The following is a 21,329-nucleotide window of genomic DNA, read 5'->3' on the forward strand; positions in this document are numbered from 1 at the left end:
CCCTCACTCCTGCTGATACTAATGAAAAAAAACCAAACAAAACACCAGAAAAAAAATCAGAACCCAAAAAAAAGAAAAAAACCCAGTCAGAGAAGATGTGCTCTATTTGACCACATTTATTGATATTGCTATGACCTCTCAAGTTGCCTTTTGCTAACTTTCTTAACTGAATTTCCCTTTGCAAAATTATTCATCAAAGGCAGAACACTGTACAAATTCACACATAAATGTATTTTTATAAGAATGTACTTCAGGATCATTTGGTTGGCCATCTTCAAGTCTTTCAGTTGATTTAGGAACCTTCCTGAGACCAGAGTTACCACCAGGTGCCAAAATGACATACTACAAATGTTCAAGGCTTACAGCTTGGCTCAGAACATATAGTTCAGAGCAAGCTATTATTTGAATGAAGTCACATAAAGTCCTTAGTGAATTATTAAAGAATGTGACAAAATAGAAGTTTGCTTGCACATCATTTGAGAATAGAAAATAGGACAAAAACTGTCAAACAAAAAGTTTGTTGTGGATGGTTGAGGCAGTATTAGTCTTCTTTTAGGTGGAATGTGGCCCTGCTAACCCTGAAGTGTGAGTTAGACTTTGAAGTTCAAGGGGATTAAAAATTAAGCAGGGTTCATCCAGCCTTGGCCAGTAGCTTGTAAGTGACTAGTGCAAACTCTCCTTTTCAGCCACACCAGGCCTAGTTTGTAACCAGCCTTCAGCACTACATCTAGAAGAATACTCTGAAGATCCGGGCAATAGGTGGCAAAACATCTGTTCCTTAAAAAAAAAAAAAAAAAGTTTTAAAAATTATGAAGGTAAGAAGGAAAGATAATGGAGAAGAAACAGTAGAGATAATGATGAAGAGAAATTGCTCTCCAGTCTTCTCCCTTGTTTTTGGATAAGTAATTAACATATTGAACTATCACTGTCACCATTATCACATTAGCATTTGCTGTGCTGGACCATTTAGCAAGGAGCAAAATACCTTTGTCTTCTACATGTTTTGATTTGACAGCTCAGCGAAAGAAAAAAGTGGTTTGTTTTCTTCTTAGAAAACATGAATATTGTAAGGAAAATATCCCGATCACAGATGAAAAGCATCGTAATTTTTCTCCATATTTGGCCTTTTAGATTCAGTGTAATCCAAGTAATACCCATGTCTGCAGGATGTCCCTGAATGTGAGAAATTACATTGGGCAGGTCCAGCTATATCACAGAATCACAGAATCCCAAGGGTTGGAAGGGACCTCGAAAGATCATGTAGTCCAACCCCCCTGCAAGAGCAGGGTAACCTAGAGTACATCACACAGGAGCTTGTCCAGGTGAGCCTTGAATATCTCCAACGTAGGAGACTCCACAACCCCCCTGGGCAACCTGTTCCAGTGCTCTGTCACTCTTACAGTAAAGAAGTTCTTCCTGATGTTAACATGGAACCTCCTATGCTCCAGTTTACACCCATTTCCCCTTGTCCTAATCATAAATAAATTAATTCTGACTACACACCTGAAAAGGCAGAGGAAAAAATGCAAGTGATGCTTCTTTTAAAACAACTAGGCATTTATGGTCATTGTGGATGAAAATCAGTCTTGCACAAATAGCCAGCTAAAAGCCCTGAGTGTCCTCCTCCCAGGACTACAGTTTAAATGCTTAAAACCGGGCACACTTAAGGTTGAAGAAGTGTATCTATATGGTCCATCTATATCATGAAAGATTTTGATGTGGGAACAGGTCTTTGTCCCTGAGAAAATCAGATGGAAATAGGCTTTGTTCATGGAACATGCCCTGGAAACAGAACGAAGAACCTCTTCTCCGCACTAGCAACATGGTGAAAACCCAATTGCATTTATGTCATGGCTGTAAGAAACCCAGGTACCCATTTCATCAGCAAGAACTGCCCTGCAATTTGGGTCAATATTTCCCCAGGAATGTAAAGCCATTTGCCATGTTCCTGCAAGCTGTTTTGGTTTTTAATTCCCATGTATAGGACTGGATTGTTTTTGTCTGCTATGTTATCTCAAACTGAAGACAGGCTGAGAAAGTTGGGGCTGTTTAGCCTGGAAAAGAGAAGGCTGCGTGAAGACCTTATAGCAGCCTTCCAGTATCTGAAGGGGGCCTACAGGAATGCTGGGGAGGGTTAGGGTTCATTAGGGACTGTAGCGATAGGTGGTAATGGGTTAAAACTTAAACAGGGCGAGTTTAGATTGGATATAAGGAGGAAGTTTTTTACTGTAAGGGTGGTGAAGTGCTGGAATGGGTTGCTCAAGGAAGTTGTGAATGCTCCATCCCTGGCAGTGTTCAATGCCAGGTTGGACAGAGCCCTGGGTGACATGGTTTAGTGTGAGATGTCCCTGCCCATGGCAGGGGCGTTGGAATGAGATGATCTTAAGGTCCTTTTCAACCGAAACTATTCTATGATTCTATGATCTCAAGGTCCTTTCCAACCCTAAGTATTCTTTGATTCTATGATTTTTTTTTATTGGAACACATTAAAGATACATTCAGTAAATGCCAATTATTAAAACTGCTTTGTATTTGACAAAAACAGAAATGTAGGTTGTTTGGGTTTTTTTTCCCAAAAAAGTCAAATTATTGAACTGTTGTGTTGTTTTGGAGAGAACAGCTTCCTTTTTTATTCAGCTAAGTGGTAGTGTTCAGGGTAATTCATTTAGAAACAGAGTGATTTCCTGTACTTTACTAAATCTTGTCTTGTAAAACTAGAAAAAACAAAAATATAAAAAGTCCTCTATGATATTTAATGCATAGTGTTTTTTGAACCTTGGAAAGAGCAGCTCTCTTAGTGTTCTCTCATTGCTCTCAGCCCTATGTGATTACCTGCTGTTGCTCTCATCAGACGGCTTCTCTGTGGAGTTCTGTTTCAAAAACAAATTCTTGGGCTGGAGAGCGTCAAGTGGGATAAGTTTTCAGTGACCATATTTTAATTTTGGTTCATTGTAAATCATGCGAAATCATGATGAATTTCATCAATGAGAATCTTTAATTGACCCCCAGGTCTCCAGTGATTGCATTGTAATGTCAGAGAAATCACCCTATGTTTTGTTCTGTTCTGAATGTGTTGCTTCCTAACTTTGTGCGTTGTATAATTATAACAGAATAACATGCTTCGAGCATCTTTCATTTTTTACACTGTAAGACTCTAATAAACCATTAGGGGTATTTTACAATATGGTGAGTGCTATTTTGCAGTGTTTCATTAGCCACAAACCCACAAGTCACCTTCAGGAATTCCAAATGACAGACTGAAGATATTTTTGCAGCTGTTCTATGGGAACTCATGAAAGCTTTGTTCCCTTTAAAGGAAAAAAAAAGACTTTTTTATGTATCAGTCCTTTTGAGAGTCCTCTGTAAAGTCAGAGGAAGAATCATCTCTGTTACAGTTGAGTACTGTGCTATATCCACATGCCTGTGGATAGTTCAAATAGCATCTCTCTTGTAAAATACATTTGCTGTAGCATTGACTGAAGTGAATGCTTTTGAATAGGATACAGTATGCTCCAGAATGCTTTGAATGGCTGTTCCCTTAATAAAATATTGCCTAAAGCAAAGCTATCTTCTGACTATTACATGGTGTTTCATGAGTTGACTTTTAAATTGAATTCCCTGCCATCTTTATGTACCGGAGAACATCTTGAAAAAATCAAGCTACAAATAGTAACTGTTTTCTAAAGGTCAAAGAAATTGTAACAGGGTGGGTGTGGGGGGAAGGTCTTTTCTGAAAAGAAATATTCAGGAAGCCCTGAATATTTATATACTGATATCATCTTTAGACCTCCAGGGTGTTTCTGAGTACAGACAGCTACAGTTTTTAATAAAAATGTTTTCCAAACTGAATTTCAGTTCTCATTTCAGATATATAAAAAAAGATTAGTTTCCTGAGTCATACTTCTTTGTTTGAGTTTTAACAGTTAATGTTTGGTCCTTTTCCAAAACAATTTTCTGTCCATTTTAAAAGAGCTAAGGTTTGGGATATAGAACTGCCAAGGACTGTTTGGAAAAACATATGCTAAAGACTTGCCTACAAGGTAGTAGGGGGGGATGGATGGTTCATTTGAATGACCTCTGTTTACATGACAATATTTTAGCATGTATTAACTGGTGAGATACTGCATGTTCTTTGCTGCTATTTTTAAAGTGTTGTTGGTTTACTGAGTATTAAGTCAGTGTGCAGATGTCTGTGTTTGTCCATCTGCTCTGAGTGCTCTTTTGGCAGTCCTCCATTTTTCATCCCTACCAGGATGCATCAGTGTCTACTGTTTTTTTTTTACAGTGATGAGATATCATCTACCTGTTTAAGTGCTGGTCCTGCTCAGGATCAGGCTGTTTACATCTGTGCACTATATGGCTGCATCATGTTTTCTCCAACTGTCCAGAGACATAAAGAAAAATTGTCTCTGCTTGCCATATGGGGAGTACTGTAGGATCAGGAAATCCTTGAAATGAACTATTGCCACAAATTAATGGATTCTGAGAGTCATCAAAAAGTCTGTGGAGTGCAATGGGAAAGGACACCTTTCTCTTTATAAAGAGTACAAAGTCCAGGTTGAAGATAAAGGAGCAAAGATTATGGAGTCCTTGAGTAACATCTAATACAGAGAGATGCAGGTATAACCTGAGCTTGGCCTTCAGTAACCTTGCAAGCATTGGTAAAACCATGTGAGATATGGTATGAAACAAGACAGCAGTAAAGTGGTAATTTCACATTTCACAGCAACAGCCTCACAGCTCATCTTCCCACATGAGATTGGCTCCCTTCTGACTGGAATCAAGATGCTGGATTTGCAAATGGAAACAGCCATCTTTTTCTGCATGGCTACAGGAGAGCTGCCCCTGTACTCACCTGGGTGGACTGTGCACAGTGGCTTGGTAGCTGGCACAGCAGCTGGCTTGCACAGCCAAAGGTGTATGGTAGCCACCACATAGGTGCAGTTGTTATCATGGAATGAAGCACTTTATCTGTGTTGGCTGGACAGAGGGCATCCAAAAAGATACAGGTTGTAGGATGTCATAAATTGTGGGGGATTCATGATCTTGAACCTTATCTCACACTGTCAGTTATTGTCTCTCTACATTGTCCATAATAAATGGCCAGGCAAGATCCCAGATAAAATGGGGGGCCACAGCAGGACATAGGGGTGTTAATTATGCCATGTCATTGCTGAGGGTTGTGTGCAAAGGCAGAAGAAGAGATGGTTGCTTTATGTCTTGTACTTACATAAATATCTTGCCACCTAGTATGGGGTAGTTAGCTGTGACTCCTGAAAACAGATTTATTAATGTCATTAAAGTTTACCTTCTCTCTCTCAGACATGACATGAGAGAGAGAAGTAGGAGCAAAGAAGAGGGAGTAGCAGGGTTAGTTGTGGTATTCTAGTTGGTACCTATATCCTGTCCAACTTGTCAGGCTTTACTTCCCCAGACCCTGGCTTCAGAGCTCCTCAGCCACTTTCCTTTTCAGTCTTTTCCAATCACCCCAAGATCTGCTGTGCCCTCCAGTAGTCTTTCAACTTGCACAACCTGTGCCACTCTCTCTTTGTATTTCTTTGTATACAGCACATTCATTAAATAAATGTACCATGCATGTCATGTCAGTGTCTTAATTTCTAGCCCTTGCTCCCTTTCACAGTCACTCTCCCTTCTTTTGTTGTCATTTATACAGATAAAAATTCCTCAAGAAAATTCCTGTTGTATTGTTTTCTCTCCACATGGTCTGTAGCAAAGTGTCAATGATGTGGGATGTGGAAAGAATGCAGGAAAAGAATGACAGACCATAATATTAAGTTCTGATTAAATAGATACAGATCACACTCTGAGCAAAGCTGTAATCTGGTGATTTATTAAGCATCTATCTCCTGTTCCACATTTTATAGGCTACACCTACGGTTTCTGTATGTCATGGGTTCAGCCGTGGCAGTCATTTTTCTCCTTCTTGTAGCTGGTGCAGTGCTGTGTTTTGACTTCTGGGCTGGGAATAGTTGCTTGATAGTGAGCATGTTTTGAGGGTGTTTTTGTTCAAGGCACGTGTTCTGCTGGGGAGGAGGGGAGTCCGGGAGGGAGGAGAGACAGGACACCTGACCCAGGCTAGCCAATGAGGTATTCCATACCATAGCACGTGATGCCCAGGATGCATACTGGGAAAGAGAGAGGGCTGGAGGGGTAGAGCTCTAGAGGAAAATGGAGGAGGGAGCACGCGGTGCTCGGCCAGGCAGGGTGGAGTGAGTTATGGGTCGGTGGCTGGTGGGGTGTTGTATTCTTTTCACTTGCTGTTTGCTGTATCATTATTATTGTGTTATGCCTTAGATATTAAACCGTTCTTATCTCAATCCGTGGGGGCTACATTCCTTGGATTCTCCTTCCTAACTCTCCAGGAGTTGGGGGACTTGGTTTAAACCACGACACTGTATGTTTCCCATTATAAGGACTCTTCTTATAGTTACTGCAAAGCATGGCAGATTGTTTTTACTGTGCAGGCCATTAGTTTTCCATTCTGGCAATCTACTTCAGGTTGAATTTAGGGAAGCTTTACAGGAAATAATCTGTGATATTTATGTTTAAATTAATTTATTTTCAGTTTACTCTTCAGTAGTACAAATTAAGCAAGCCTTTGAATTTTGTGAGAACATGCTGCCCTCATGCTAGAATGTGCCTTTTGCTTACTTCTGTTGACTGGGGAAAACATGTCTGAAATATTTGGCCATCTTTTGTTTTGTTTTTAAATAATTCAGGAGAAATTTAAGAATTAAGCAGACACTTCTGCTTAATTCCTTCTCTGCTTAGCACAGCCCAGTGCAGACCAGCAGGCACTGGGCACCATTTTTTTGGCCTCAATTTGTTTTTGTGGTCTTTCTTTGTCTCCATTGAGTAGGGAGTTGCAGTAAAAAGAGGGCCATTTTCCTGGTTAAGGTGAATGAGGGCTTCTTAAACAACTGGATTGTTTCTCTAAATCTCCTGCTGGACCACCTTTTGAGGCAGTCTCTTCTTGCACAGCCATTAGCTGCATATTTTCATGCCCATTCAGGGAACACGTCTGAAGATAGGCTTGCAGAATGGCTGGCAGCTTACAGGAGCAAGTGAGGCTGATTGCGAATGTCCCATACATGCAGTATCCAATCAGGTTCTAGCAATGCCAGAAAAAATAAACTGTCAGCAACTTATTTCATCTGGTGTTCCTTTCTCTTTCTTCATACTCCCAGGCTGTATGACTCTAGCAAAGTTATGGTGAGAGCATTCCTAGGGCAGCCAAGAGGGCGTCAATACTTGTCCATAAAGTGCAGAGCTTAAGTACATTGTACCAAATAAACTGGAAGCCCATGTGAGAAATGGGAAGACCAAAAAGAAATAAAGAATACCCATCTGCTTTGATGGGTCAGAGGGTGGTTTTTGTGACAGTGTGGTAACATATATAATATGTATTGGACAAATGGTATTATGATTCGGAAATCTTGCCATTTCTCATTCCTGAATCTTGAGAGCTTGACTTTCCAGCCTGAACAATCTTTTGACATATGTGTTTGAGAATGTAGGATGAGGCATGTACAGTCTGTGGCGGCTCAGTTTTACTAGCATAAATTTGGGATTTGCTATTCCTGCCATGTATGTTATAGAAGGACTCTTCTAAAATACTTTGTAACTTTAAAAAACATTTTCAGGAGACTGTTCCTGTGTCTCTCAGCCTGTTAAACAGTGTCCTGACTACCACAAGGAAGAGAAAAATTAAAACTAGCACTTCTATAACATATCTAAAATGATTCAAGGTCACTTCCATGAATAAAAATTCGCTGTTTTAAAGCTGAACTTCTCAGACTTTACATTTCAGTAAGCTAGTCTGATGGAAAGCTGCTAAAGTATTTCTGTTTCATTGACCAGGACAATAGATACATCCTTAAAACCAGGACAATTTCATATTTTTCAGAATTCATTTTGCCTGTCTTGGACCTCATGCAACTATACTTTCTGAGGAAATTCCACTTCTTTGGTGGGGGAGGGGGAGGGAGGAAATACTTCAGTGGCAGGTTGGCTTTAAAATATAAATGGTGCTGTTTGAAGCAGCTTAAGAGCCAGGAATGCCAGACTGAATTGGGGAGACTGATTTAATGGGCAGGTGATGCAATTGTAGCTATGTGATAAATTGCTTGGATATTTCTTTATCAAATGCCCTGCAGTACAGTACGTCACACAATTATCACACACGTACGCATAGTCTACATATGTATAGGCAGATGTCTTGGGGCAGATCCTCAGCAAGCATAAATTGGCTAAGCTCCCCTGAAGTCTCTAAGTCCTGGAGCTTTGCCATTTTGTACCAATTAAGGACTTGGCCCCTTTGTCTCCATCTATGTTCACTAAGCTGCAGACCAAACTGATGATTATTTGTGTAAGTGTTGCAAGTTTCTGGCTCTTATTTGCTAATGAAAAAAAAATGTTCTAACATGAAACTGGGCTTAGTTCCCAGTTTTCAGTCATACTCTCCATTAAAAGATGAAGGATGTGGCATACATCACCTGAGAAGCATAAATCAAATAGTAATAGCGCTGTTGTTTTCCTAAAGAACTCAGGAAAGGACTTAATTGCGTTCACATCTCCTTCTACATCTAGCCTGATGTCCTGAGTCAGTTGCATTAAGATTGAGAAATCCTTACCAGGGATACAATGCACACAACGGTTACAGTCACTGATGTAATACTGGCGCCAGTAAGCTTTATTTTATTTTAAAAAATACTACTTTCCGTGGACTTTAAAATAGTATAGACATAAAATATTTTTTTTAAAAAAAAGAAGCTCTGTCTGTGTAATTTGATTCTGAGCCTTAGCAAAACAGGCAAAGTTCCAAATATTTTTCCCTTCTCAAATTGTTTAAAATATGTTTCCAAGGGTGATTTGGCTGGAGAGGCGACCACTGGGGAATTACAAGCTGAAAAGTTTTATTTTTTGTGAAGATCTGTATTTCTGTGAAGAAACCGCAACTGCTCTTAGGGCTGGCCAGGAGCCAGGAGTAAGGTATGCTCAAAAAACATTCTCTCAAGTGAAGCCTCATTAATGACGCTGAAAGCAAAAACCGTTTTTTCTTAAAACTTAAAAGAAAGACGCTGAGATAAGTCCATTGCAAACAGAATACCTCAGCTAGTATGTAAAGCCTCTTTCCTGTGAAGATTCCTGCCCACATTTCCCGTACCTTGCTTCCTACTCACATCGAATTTTTGCACTACTAAAATGAAGGGAGTCATCCTTGAGTAAGTGTTTGCCAGCCTGGGGCCTCCCTTTGTACTTCATTAGTGTTTGACATACTCAGTAGGAAATCAGATCAAATAAGGCATAAGTAATGTATAATTTCTCATTGCCAGGGGAAGTTTAATTTATGAGCTTTTTATACTCATAGCCAAATATTACTTTTGGCATAAGGAATGTTTACAATGTTGTTGTTTGGACAAATTACAACAATTTTTTCTTCAGGGCCTGGTCCATGCACCCCTGGAAGGCAGAAAAGAGAGTCATTGCTTTCCAAAGCAGGGGCCCTCTTTCTGCCTGCCTGTGGATGCATAACAACCATCAGATGTTTTGGAGGACCTGGTTCTTGGGAAGCCTGTGAGCAACTGATTTGGTGGGCACCTGTGCTATCCCTCTGCATTCAAGGTAGCACCTATACTGTTGGTTTCAGTGCCTAGACTAAGATCTTGGTGAAACTAGGCACATCAATCCCATCTGTGTGCTAGGACTCCTCTGTAAGCATCATCTCCCTTCCTGTGCTGGATGTGTTTTCCCAATGAGCCTGAATTTAGACTGCAGTATGTATCTTCTTGCTCCCATTAAAATACTGCAAATGAGAGCAGCATCCCTTACATGCCCAGGGGTACCTTAGCTTGGAGCACATGGTGGTCTCTGACAATTGGCTTCAGAGGATTAACATCCCTGGTCATTCTTCCTTGGAAATATTCCCATGATTGTGGTCAGGTCTTTTCCACAATAGTCTTGTGGTTGAAGTATTTACCTAGGAGCTGGGAGACAGGAGCATGCACCTTCTTGTTGGCTGTTTCTCTGGTCTCATTACTCTGGTATTCCCATCTGCATGAAGTATAGCTTTGACAGGGAAGCTGGGAATGACCTCTTCAAGAACACCTGGTAGCACAAGTTTTCTTGACAGGTCAGAAGTGCAGGGTTTTCATCCAGTGTGGTTTTAGAGACCTGACAGCCCACTGCCCCATCTCTTGGCTGATTGCTCCTGCCAATATGCCGTCATACAAAGAAGGTAACCCACTAGATATAGCCATGTTATTTCTGAAGTCCCAGTCAGTTTGTGCCTTCATGTATGGATTCTGTGCTTTTAGACTGGGTAAATAACTTGCATGTTGAAGTGGGACATCTAAGAGGTGTGTGCGTGTTTAAGCACCCATTTGCTATCAGCACTTTCAGTGTAGTCTGCTGTTTACCTGCTCAGCCTCTGGGTCTCTTGAGCCTGTCTTTGAAGACAATCACCTCTTTCTATTGCCCAGAGTGGGAGCTTATACACTGAATTCTGAGTTATGCAGCAATCATTTGGGAGCATGTGCCTAGATTTTAGAAGTCATTAGTCCCTTAATTAGAAGCCCTCTGTTCTCTTCCTGGATCTCTGTCCAAACAAGAGGTGTTTTCATTTTGCCACCTCTCCATTTAGTTCCCCGTTAATCATATAGAAGATAGCTACTTTGTGTGGCATGCACCCCTACCGTGAAGACCGAAGAGGAGATAAGAGGAATTGTAGTTAATCCTAACCAGCATAGCATTTAAGGTAATTTCTTAACTGACTTCAGCAGCACTCATGTCCAGCTCCCCCAGGGCCCTAGAAGCAGCTGTGTCGTGGAAGCCAGCATCAGCGAACTAGTCTTGCTGTCTGTGCTGTGGGGGATTCAGTACTCAGAGTGGATTCATACCTTCAACAGCCCAGCATTAACTGTATTCCAGACTATTATCACTGCAGTTTTAGTTTTAAGTAAACAATGAGTTATTGCCTGGTAAAAATTGTAGGGATTGTTATATAGACACTGGGCCTCAGGGAAATGGCATATGCAACTATTGATGTACTATGATCATAACGTCCTAAGGGTCTTGGCATGCACACCAACTTCTGATTATTTTTTACAGCTTTCTCTGCTCTTTTCCTGCGGTTAATTGCTTTATGAAAGCAAGGACTAGAAATATTTTTAGCAGGTCATGGAAACATCCATAGAGCCACAATGCAGATCACAGAATGTTTTGAAGAGGTGACCCATCCTTTGAACAGCCCACAAGAAAAATCTGAGATTTATCCCTGTTCAGACACTGAATATTTTTTTCATGTGAAACATTTTTGGTTATCCTGAATTTGGTCCTTGAATGGCTGCTTTGCTTTATTTTTAATTTTTTTACTGCATTGTAGTTTAGTGCTCTTTCATCCTCCATTCTTCATTATCTTCTATGATTTGTCTCATAAGAATATCTAAGTACTGCCATACTGAGATTGTGTGAAAAAAAAAAAACAACAAACCACAGAAAAACCATTTTAGAAGGCTACATACACAAATACTGCCAGGGCTTTTAACTGTGATGGTGCTCTGAAGAAAGACTGGGTACACTACTGAATAACTGTGCTCCTGGCAGTCTAACTTCTGTAAGAGCTTCTAGAATAAAGCAGGCAGTTTCTTCTCCAGAGAGTTATTTAATGAGTTCCTCTGTTTCTGTAAACCTACTGCAATGAGTCCTTACTCCTCTTCCATACTGTCAGCCTCCTGCTCCATGCACACAGCTTCTAATCTGAACACCAATATGTACATGGGGAAGCAGAAGTCAAACTTCTGCACTGGAATTTCATAATCAAAGCTTGCTCACTGGAAACCTTTCTCCATTTAGATAATATCAGAAAATGTTGCTTTAAATTGTGCCAAGAGTCAGAGAGTGGAATGCACCACTGCTTAAGCACAATTTAATAAATCAGAGTGAGTGTCTCTGGGTTATATTTGTTTACGATAACCTCTTCAGTTTGAACTAAACTACCAGGACTGGATTAAGAGAGCTCCGTAGGACTTACTGTATTAGCTCTGTGTTAATCTTTTCACCAGCTGTTGGATGACACTTGCAGAGGCCCTAATGGAGATGTCTACCTCTACAGTGCTTGGGTAGCAAGTCAGGAGCAGAGCATATGCAGGATGATGCTCTTCTGAATCAGTCTTCCCAGCCTCCCTGATCAGCAATTGTACTGCATTGGCCCATCATGGTCATCCGATTCCTTTTCAAAGGGTTTGTGTTCTTTTGAGCTGTACCATGTACACAAGGGTCCACATCTTAATTATTCACTGTGTAAAGAAGTGTGCAATGAATTTGTTTTATATCTGCTACCTGCTATGTTCACACGTCTGGAAGTGTGGAAAGTAATGAATAGCCATTCCCAGTTTGCTTTTTCTACAGCTCCTATGACTTCTTCATTACCCCGCTATGATATCTCTTAGGTTGAAGGTGTCAGTCATTACAATCTACATCAATTAACCTCTACTACTGAAGTCACACAGATTAAATTACTTTTACCTTGTAATAACTGTCTTTCACAAATACCCAGTATTTGCTGCTTGTTATTTTGCTGTTGAGACACCATGATAGGAAAAGAGAAGAAGAATAGAGCAGCAAAAGATGAATTAAGATTGTGTATAAATGAGGTAGAACACCACACCAGGCTGCTGTTGTCTTATAGAAAATTCAAATGGCCAGTTCCACTTTTGAAGATGTGACTGGTGTCACCCTTAGGTTGGGAAGGAAGAGAATTCATCTATGTGTGGCTTTCGTAGCTTCTGCTGAAATTGGTGTCTGAAAGTCACTGCTTGGAACTCACTTGATATGTATCTCAGCCTTTCACTGAAGTTTGCATGGCCTTCATTATCAATAAAATTCCATGCATGCATGCATTACAGCTGATTAGCAAACACTGTATTTTCAACGAAACTCTAGGTGTCTCTCTGTGGAGTGGTTTGAAATGTTCCTTCAAGTTCTGCACATCTATACCAGTTGTGCACAGATCAAGTTCTGTTTATCCTTACCAATGGTATATAGGGTTTTTTGGACTCTCTTTAAGGAGGTGATGCTGGCCATATGGAGTGGACCATATAATTATTATTTTAGCTAGTAACTATATTTCATTTTTAAATTAAAACAAACACATTGACTACAGATCTGGGTTGTCCTTTTTTCCAGTTAATGGATGATCATATGCACAGTGAATCTTTAGGAAACAGTGGCACTATTCTGCTTGTGTTGACACACTGTGCTGAGGGTGAAATATTTCAAAAATCAAGTGTAATCATCATCACAATTTGTTTTCCCTTTCAACATGGCAAGTACCTTAGCCCTAAGTCTGTTCTTTAGGGGGTAAATGTATTCCACGGTGTATTAGGCTGGAATATGCAATGAAAATAAATTATTTAATTTTTACCATTTCTAAACAAACTGCAGTTGCTCGGCTGCATCATTAAGGAAAAAACACTTGAAAACTTCAAAGTGCTGTGGAAGATTCCTTCTACCTTTCTATCCATGAAACCTAACAACTGTGTCTGCTTTATTCATTCAGAATCCATTGATTAAATAAGAAGCTAATCATGCCATAGATGCTTCTAAGAAATGGAGCATTAGGGAAACTCCATGTTGCATCTGAGCTGAAGGTATTGCGAATCTTTAGGGAGAGAAGAATCATCTGAATTAAAAATGTAGATCCTAAAACATGAGAAAAGTTTCTAAAAATACTGAAATAGTTAACACTTTTACTAAATTACACTGTAGCCAAAATAGAGTCATAGACTCATAGAACAGTTTTGGGTTAGAAGGCACCTTTCTCAGTCATCTAGTCAAATGCCCCCTGCAGTGAGCAGGGACACCTTCAACTAGATCAGGTTGCTCAGAGCTCCACCCAGCCTGACCTTGAATGTCTCCAGAAATGGGGCATCCACCACCTCTCTGGGTAAACTGAGCCAGTTTTGCACCACAAATAAAAAAAAGACCACTTCTTTCCTTGAAAATATAGACTGTTATACACAGGATAAAGCCAAATATGGCTAAGAATGCTTGTATTTTACTTTAGAATATTTTTAAGCATTAGAAAGTTGGCTTATGTGTTTGCTTTCTTGAAGACACTGCTTTCCTTATAGGTACAGAAAAACACTTGAGACCCCTTGTGACGATAAAAGTTTGAAGAGTATCTGAATGAAAGAGCCAAGTAAAATAAGGTGAGCAATAAAAGTTACAATTTCACAAGTAATTTCTATGCTTCCACATGTGAATACATGCTCAGCACAGTTACAAGGAGTGCCTTTCAGTCTGTTTTTTAAAACTGTACATGAACTGTGAGACTTCATCCCAATTCCAGACTTCATGTGGCCCAATTTGGATCCTTAGCTTAGCTGCAAAATAAGTGTGACTCAAGATTCACAGAAACATATTTTTAGAAGGGTTAAAACACTTCTGAAATTCTCAAAGTACCTGGAAATTGAAATCTTATTGAAATCATAGAGTTTTAATGAACTGCATTTTATCTGCAAATTGAAAGAGGACATTAGAGTTTGCATACCAGGAACTAACTCTTGAACACTGTAGAAAAGTAACAAGAACATTTTGTAGCTTTACTTGGCAAGCACAGATTCTTGTTTCAGAAGAGCATGGTAGATATGATTCTGAAAGCTACCATTTCTCTTCTGAAACAGTGCAGTGAACTCTCACTGCTTTCTGTTTTGGGCACCCAGAGAGACATACTTTAAATTGTCCACATTTTTCTCAAATCCTATGGGCGGTTTCCAGAGGTAACAGATAAGTAATATCACTGTACTCACTTTTTACTTGCATTCACCAGCAGAAAAATAGAATCTTTTAAATGGATAGTGCAGAAACACAAAATGTCCGTATGGGAACAGACTTTCATAAGTATTTGAAATCTGAAAACTCAGTACACGTCTATTATTTTAACAGACTCTTGAGAACTGTATTTGAGCCAGGAGCCTTGGTGATGATTTCTAAATACTCCCAGATTCTTGGATTTTGTTTTTCCACTGGTTAACTTAGATTAAATATCAGTTAAGATTCATGCCGGTTTTCTTGTTTTTTTTTTTTTTTTTTTTTGGTAATTCAAAATTATTAAATAAAACATTGGGACTGGCAAGGCAGACATGCTCTGATAAATTGCAGTGTACTTTTACTAGATTAACAGTGTGTTAGCTTTGACATCAGCTGTAATATGAACCAGTATTGTGAGATGCACTTTTGGATCCTGACATGTTTATTGTTAAGCCTGGCATTTTTGCTAGATGATTTATTATTGTTATTATTGTTGCTGTTATTACTATTATTATCATCATTATTGTTACCATTATCATTATTATCATCAACATATCATTATTATTAAGAACTGAATACATGTAGCTTATGAGGCAGGATATTTTACAAAGCGCCAATCTGCAAGCTCCTGCTTGAAACCACTTTACATGCTAAATGAGGTTATGTAGAGTCTAGAGTGAGAGCAAAAGTCAGTACACAAAAGGGCTTGTGTCTTAAGATGCTTGTCTGGAATTTACCTTTACGTCAACCTCCTCGTCTACTCAGACAAATATGTACTGAATGTCAGTCATGGATAGGCAAACTATGGGTATTGCCGGTCTCTTGACATTGCACCATTTGGATATGATGGATGTGGAGAAATTTAACCCCTCCAGGGGGAATCAGGTGGCACTGTCAGGACAAAGAGAGCAAACAGTTTTGTACTGGAAAAAAACTTTCTGTTTTTCTATTTTTGTGCCAAAAATATTTCAGTTTCCAGCTGTTCTGTGTTAAACACTAGAGAAAAGAGTCTCAATGTTAAACATCGAATAGCATTTTCTATTGTTTGGATTATGCTAAAAATCATTACCTAAAAATCAATCACTGTTAAAACATCTGCTTTCTGGATTGGAAAGCTAGATGTTCAAATCCAAGTTGGGAAAAAAAAAAAGATCGCCAAAAGCTGTTTTCTTTAAAGACCCTTTGCTGCAAACCAGTGAATTGAGTGTTTGTGATATCTTTCTATTATTCCAGAAGTCAGCCTGAGCAGACGGAGAAAGAAAGCAGATGTCCTACAGACCGAGACACTGTTATTTGAAGAACAATATAAGTAATCTTCAAAACCCCAATTATTTAATTTGGGCTTTCCCTTATGTCATCCCTGCACCAAAACTGAGTGTTTTCCTTTGTCCTCTTAAATCTAGGAAGAAGAATGGAAGTGTCTGGTTCTTTGACATTTCCACTGACTTTTTAGCACTGTGCATTGCTTTTCCATCAATGCAGGGAATCCCAGCATTCATCCTGGCAGTCTTCTGTTTCCCTGTGTGCTTCACAGTTTCTCTACAGGTGATTTATTGGTTTCCTTTCACAATAGCACTCACTCTGGACCATAACTCTAAACTTCTTCAAACTATAAATGCCAGTCTCACAGCAGGAGTTGAGCACCGTAGGTCAGCTGCACAGAATTTGTTCTTGATAGTGCTCTGAACTCTTGCGATTTTAGCACAAACCTTTTGATACCTGATGTTTCTTAAAATTCACAGATTTCTAGATGTGTTCTTACAAGAATTGGAACTTTTACTCAAAAAATAGGTTTCTATTCTGGTTGTAGTTTAGTAAAAAAACAACAGCAACAGCAACAAAAAAAAAAACCCAACAAAAAAAACCCCAAACCAACAACAAAAAAACTATTGAACATATGAATTAAACTGCCCCAAACCTATTTTTTTAAATCTTGCAATTTTAAGCCCATCTCATGATTTTGGTCATGACTCACAATTTTTTTTACTTTAGAAGTTCAGAGTACTGTAATGGAATGCAGAAAGCTGGTTACACAGTGTTGACTCTTTTTGTCTTCAGTGGCTGACTTGCGTAATTGAAGACAGATGAAAACATACTCTGTTCAACATATTCTGAGCTATTTTGGGGTCAAACTTGTGAATAGAGATAGCTGAAAACATCTTGTAGTTACTTTTTGATAATTGGTTTTTAATTACTTGTTTGTAAAAAGTATCCTGTTGTTTCACCAAAAATCTTTCATATGAATGCTGAAAACAGGAACACTCAAAAGGCTTTAGGTTTTAGATTTTTGTCCAAAGGATATCCAAGCAAAAATTCTAAACCCAAGTAACTAATGTTTTTTAATGTGTACTATTCAGTGCTGGGTTTTCTGATGATACAGCAGCTGCGACATCATTAAGAGATCAAATGCTGACCTAAAAAAAAATCGTTCTACTTCATGAAAATATCAAATGTTTCCTAAATTCTCCCCAATTTTTTCTTGAGATTCTTTTCTGTATTCTGGAAACAGCACTATTACCTGCAAATTACACTGGATATGAAAATATCAGCTGAATGTTACTAGTAAAGAATTAACTGTCTGTGAATTTTGCATTCTGCAACCTCTGGCATTTAGTGTTCCAACTTCAAAATGCTTAACCAAGGATCACTACTAGAGTGAAAGTACAAAGTCTGTCACAGATACATATACTAACGGCTGAGTATGTGGAACACCAAATACATATTTGACAGGATACCCTGGTCAGGATATGAATACCTGTGAATATACAAACTCCATGAGACTCAGGCAGGAAAACTCAAGCCATCACATAGACATTCACAGTACATGCATGCATTTTTGTCCAGTATTTGATCAGTTCCATGGTAAACTTGCTCATTTTTAAATTTATAGGTATCTACCTAGTTTAGATTCTAGCACTCAATCAGAAATCACTTGGAATAGGCTTACTGATTCCCCTTCAACACACATACTGCATGAAATAGCTACACCAAAAAGTTTATGGGAGAGGCACACTGATGACCTGACTTTGCAAGTGCAAAAATCACACTGTAGACCTGTGATACTGAAGGAAGCTTTGTCACAGAAGACAAGGAAATATTAGGAAGTTGTAGTTATGTTATGTTGCATGATCCATGGTATCCATTTATTAATAAGAAACATGCCTTGGGTTTATTTGTTCTTATATTTTGAATAACCCAAATAGACTAAGACCAGAAAACATAAGACATAAGACAAATTAAGTGGATGCAGAGACTTTCTACTGTGTAGGGTTTTAGTGGCTATAATGAAATGAGACTGAGGATGTAGTTCACTGTTGTGTCTTGGGAGTATAAATTAGACAAAGCTTGCAATGCAGTGTTTGGCCAGGGCTGAGTAAAGCTTATAGTGTTGCTAGGCTCTGAACCAAGGCAAGTCAGCCTCTCGGATTTGGGGATGTAACCCTCAAGGATGTAGAGGCAGGAGTAATTCAATCACCTTGCTACATGTGGGACAAAGGAGGCTATGCACCATTTCATGCAGCTTGTAGCATTTCCATTGTAATTGAAACCAGAGCAGCCAGAGGAGCTTATTTAGCATCTGCAAAGCATCTAGTAGATGCTCAATGAATTAAGGTAGCTTATGATTTTCAGAAAGCTGAGTATTATCACTTTATTTGACAGCCTATCCCAAGACAGATAATTATGTTATTGTTTACCTTCTTGTCCTTTTTTCTTCTCTCTATCCTGCTCACCGCCACTTTTTATTCCTTCATGTTTTTACCTCTCATTCTCTTTCCTTTGCTACCTTGAGGGATCGAGAATAAGAATCTCCATGGAAATGAGTCATGCATTGCTTCCTGTGCTTCATCTTTCCCTGGCCTGTCTTAGTTTCTTCATCGTGAATTCTGTTGATTTAATCACCTTTTATGGAGTAAAGCTCCAACCTCCCGTAAGGCTTTGTTTGCTGAAGAGCCTTTCTGTGATGACCATCACTCTAGTAGATAAGCTCCTTGCAAACAAAGGTTAAAACTCTTTTAAAAGATTACTTTTTGGACAAGAAGATGCACTTTTTATAAACCAGAAAATTTACTCAAATTGGTAAAAAACCTGGTGGCCAGTAAACTCTCAGTTTCCTGACTTCAGTTATATGCCATGACCAGCACACTTCTTTCCTCCAGGTTTTTTTTTTTCCTATAAAAACAGAAGCTGATTTCAGATTGATCTTTATGAGAAAATGTAGGCTACACAGAAAGCCTTATCATCAAAAAATACTGGGGTTTTTTTTCTGTATTTTATTAACATCAATTGCAAGGCAGAAGAGGACATCTGTATGTCTTCTTTTGGAACATGCTTCTTATTGTCAGATTAGATGTTATTTAGATATTCAGATACTGTAGTGTAGAAATGAAGTCTAATTATATAAAATTGCTTTTGATCTGGTTTTGGAAAATACATTTTTTTTTTAAGATCAGAATACAAGTTACAGAAATAATTATATTGATCACAGAATCATAGAATAGTTAGGGTTGGAAAGGACCTTAAGATCATATAGTTCCAACCCCCCTGCCATGGGCAGGGACACCTCACACTAAACCATGTCACCTAGGGCTCTGTCCAACCTGGCCTTGAACATTGCCAGGGATGGAGCATTCACAAACCTCCCCGGGCAACCCATTCCAGTACCTCACCACCCTTACAGTAAAGAATTTCTTCCTTATATCCAGTCTAAACCTCTGCTGTTTAAGTTTCAACCCGTTACCCTTGTCCTATCACTACAGTCCCTAATGAAGGGTCCCTCCCCTGCATCCCTGTAGCCCCCCTTCAGATCCTGAAAGGCTGCTATGAGGTCTCCACACAGCCTTCTCTTCTCCAGGCTGAACAGCTCCAACTTTCTCAGCCTGTCTTCATATGGGAGGTGCTCCAGTCCCCTGATCATCCTTGTGGCCTCCTCTGGACTTGTTCCAACAGTTCCATGTCTTTTTTATGTTGAGGACACCAGAACTGCACACAATACTCCAAGTGAGGTCTCATGAGAGCAGAGTAGAGGGGCAGGATCACCTCCTTTGACCTGCTGGTCACGCTCCTTTTGATGCAGCCCAGAATACAGTTGGCTTTCTGGGCTGCGAGCACACACAGAAGTCGGCTCATGTTCATTTTCTCATCAACCAACACTCCCAAGTCCTTCTCCGCAGGCTGCTCTGAATCTCTTCTCTGCCCAACCTGTAGCTGTGCCTGGGATTGCTCTGACCCAGGTGTAGGACCTTGCACTTGGCATGGTTAAACTTCATGAGGTTGGCATCAGCCCACCTCACAAGTGTGTCAAGGTCCCTCTGAATGGCATTCCTTCCCTCCAGCGTATCAACCGAACCACACAGCTTGGTGTCATCGGCAAACTTGCTGAGGACGCACTCAATCCCACTGTCCATGTCACCGACAAAGATGTTAAACAAGATTGGTCCCAACACCAATCCCTGAGGGACACCACTTGTTACTGGTCTCCAGCTGGACATTGAGCCATTGACCACATGTGTGACCACATTGACCATGCGTGCAGCCATCCAGCCAGTTCTTTATCCACCGAGTGGTCCACCTATCAAATTGATGACACTCCAATTTAGAGACAAGGATGTCATGTGGGACAGTGTCGAATGCTTTGCACAAGTCCAGATAGATGACATCAACTGCTCTACCCGTCTCCATCATTTCTGTAGCCCCATCATAGAAAGCCACCAAATTGGTCAGACAGGATTTCCCCTTAGTGAAACTATGCTGGCTGTCACCAAGCACCTTGGTTTTTTTTTCATGTGCCCTAGCATGCCTTCCGGGAGAATCTGCTCCCAGATTTTGCCAGGCACAGAGGTGAGACTGACTGGTCTGTAATTCCCTGGGTCATCCATTTTCCCCTTCTTGAAAATGGGGGTTATATTTCCCTTTTTCCAGTCATTGGGAACTTCACCTGTCTGTCATGATTTTTCAAATATGATGGCCAGTGGCTTTGCAACTTCATTTGCCAGCTCCTTCAGGACCCGCAGATGGATTTCATCAGGTCCCATGGACTTGTGTATATTCAGGTTTTTAAGATGGGCTCGAACCAGATCCTCTCCTAGGTCTTCATTCTCACAGTCCCTGTGTCTGCCTTCCAAGACTTAGGCATTGTGGTCAGAGCCTTTGCCCGTGAAGACCGAGGCAAAGAAATCATTCAGAACCTCAGCCTTCTCCAAATCCTGGATTTTAGCCAGTTCTCCTGATAGCTTACGGAGGGGGCCTACATTGTCCCTACTCTGTTTTTTAGCCGCTTCATACCTACAGAATCCCTTCCTGTTATCCCTAGTGAAGTTTAACTCTAACTGGGTCTTAGGTTTCCTAACCTGGTCCCTAGCTTCCCAGACAACATCCCTGTATTCATCCCAAGCGGCCTGTCCTTGCTTCCACCTTTTATAAGCTTCCTTTTTCCTTTGAATTTTTCTCAGCAGCTCCTTGTCCATCCAAGGAAGTCTCCTGGCCCTACTGCTGCACTT

The sequence above is a fragment of the Melopsittacus undulatus genome, chromosome Z (genome assembly GCF_012275295.1).
Source record: "Melopsittacus undulatus isolate bMelUnd1 chromosome Z, bMelUnd1.mat.Z, whole genome shotgun sequence".
Lineage (NCBI taxonomy): Eukaryota > Metazoa > Chordata > Aves > Psittaciformes > Psittaculidae > Melopsittacus > Melopsittacus undulatus.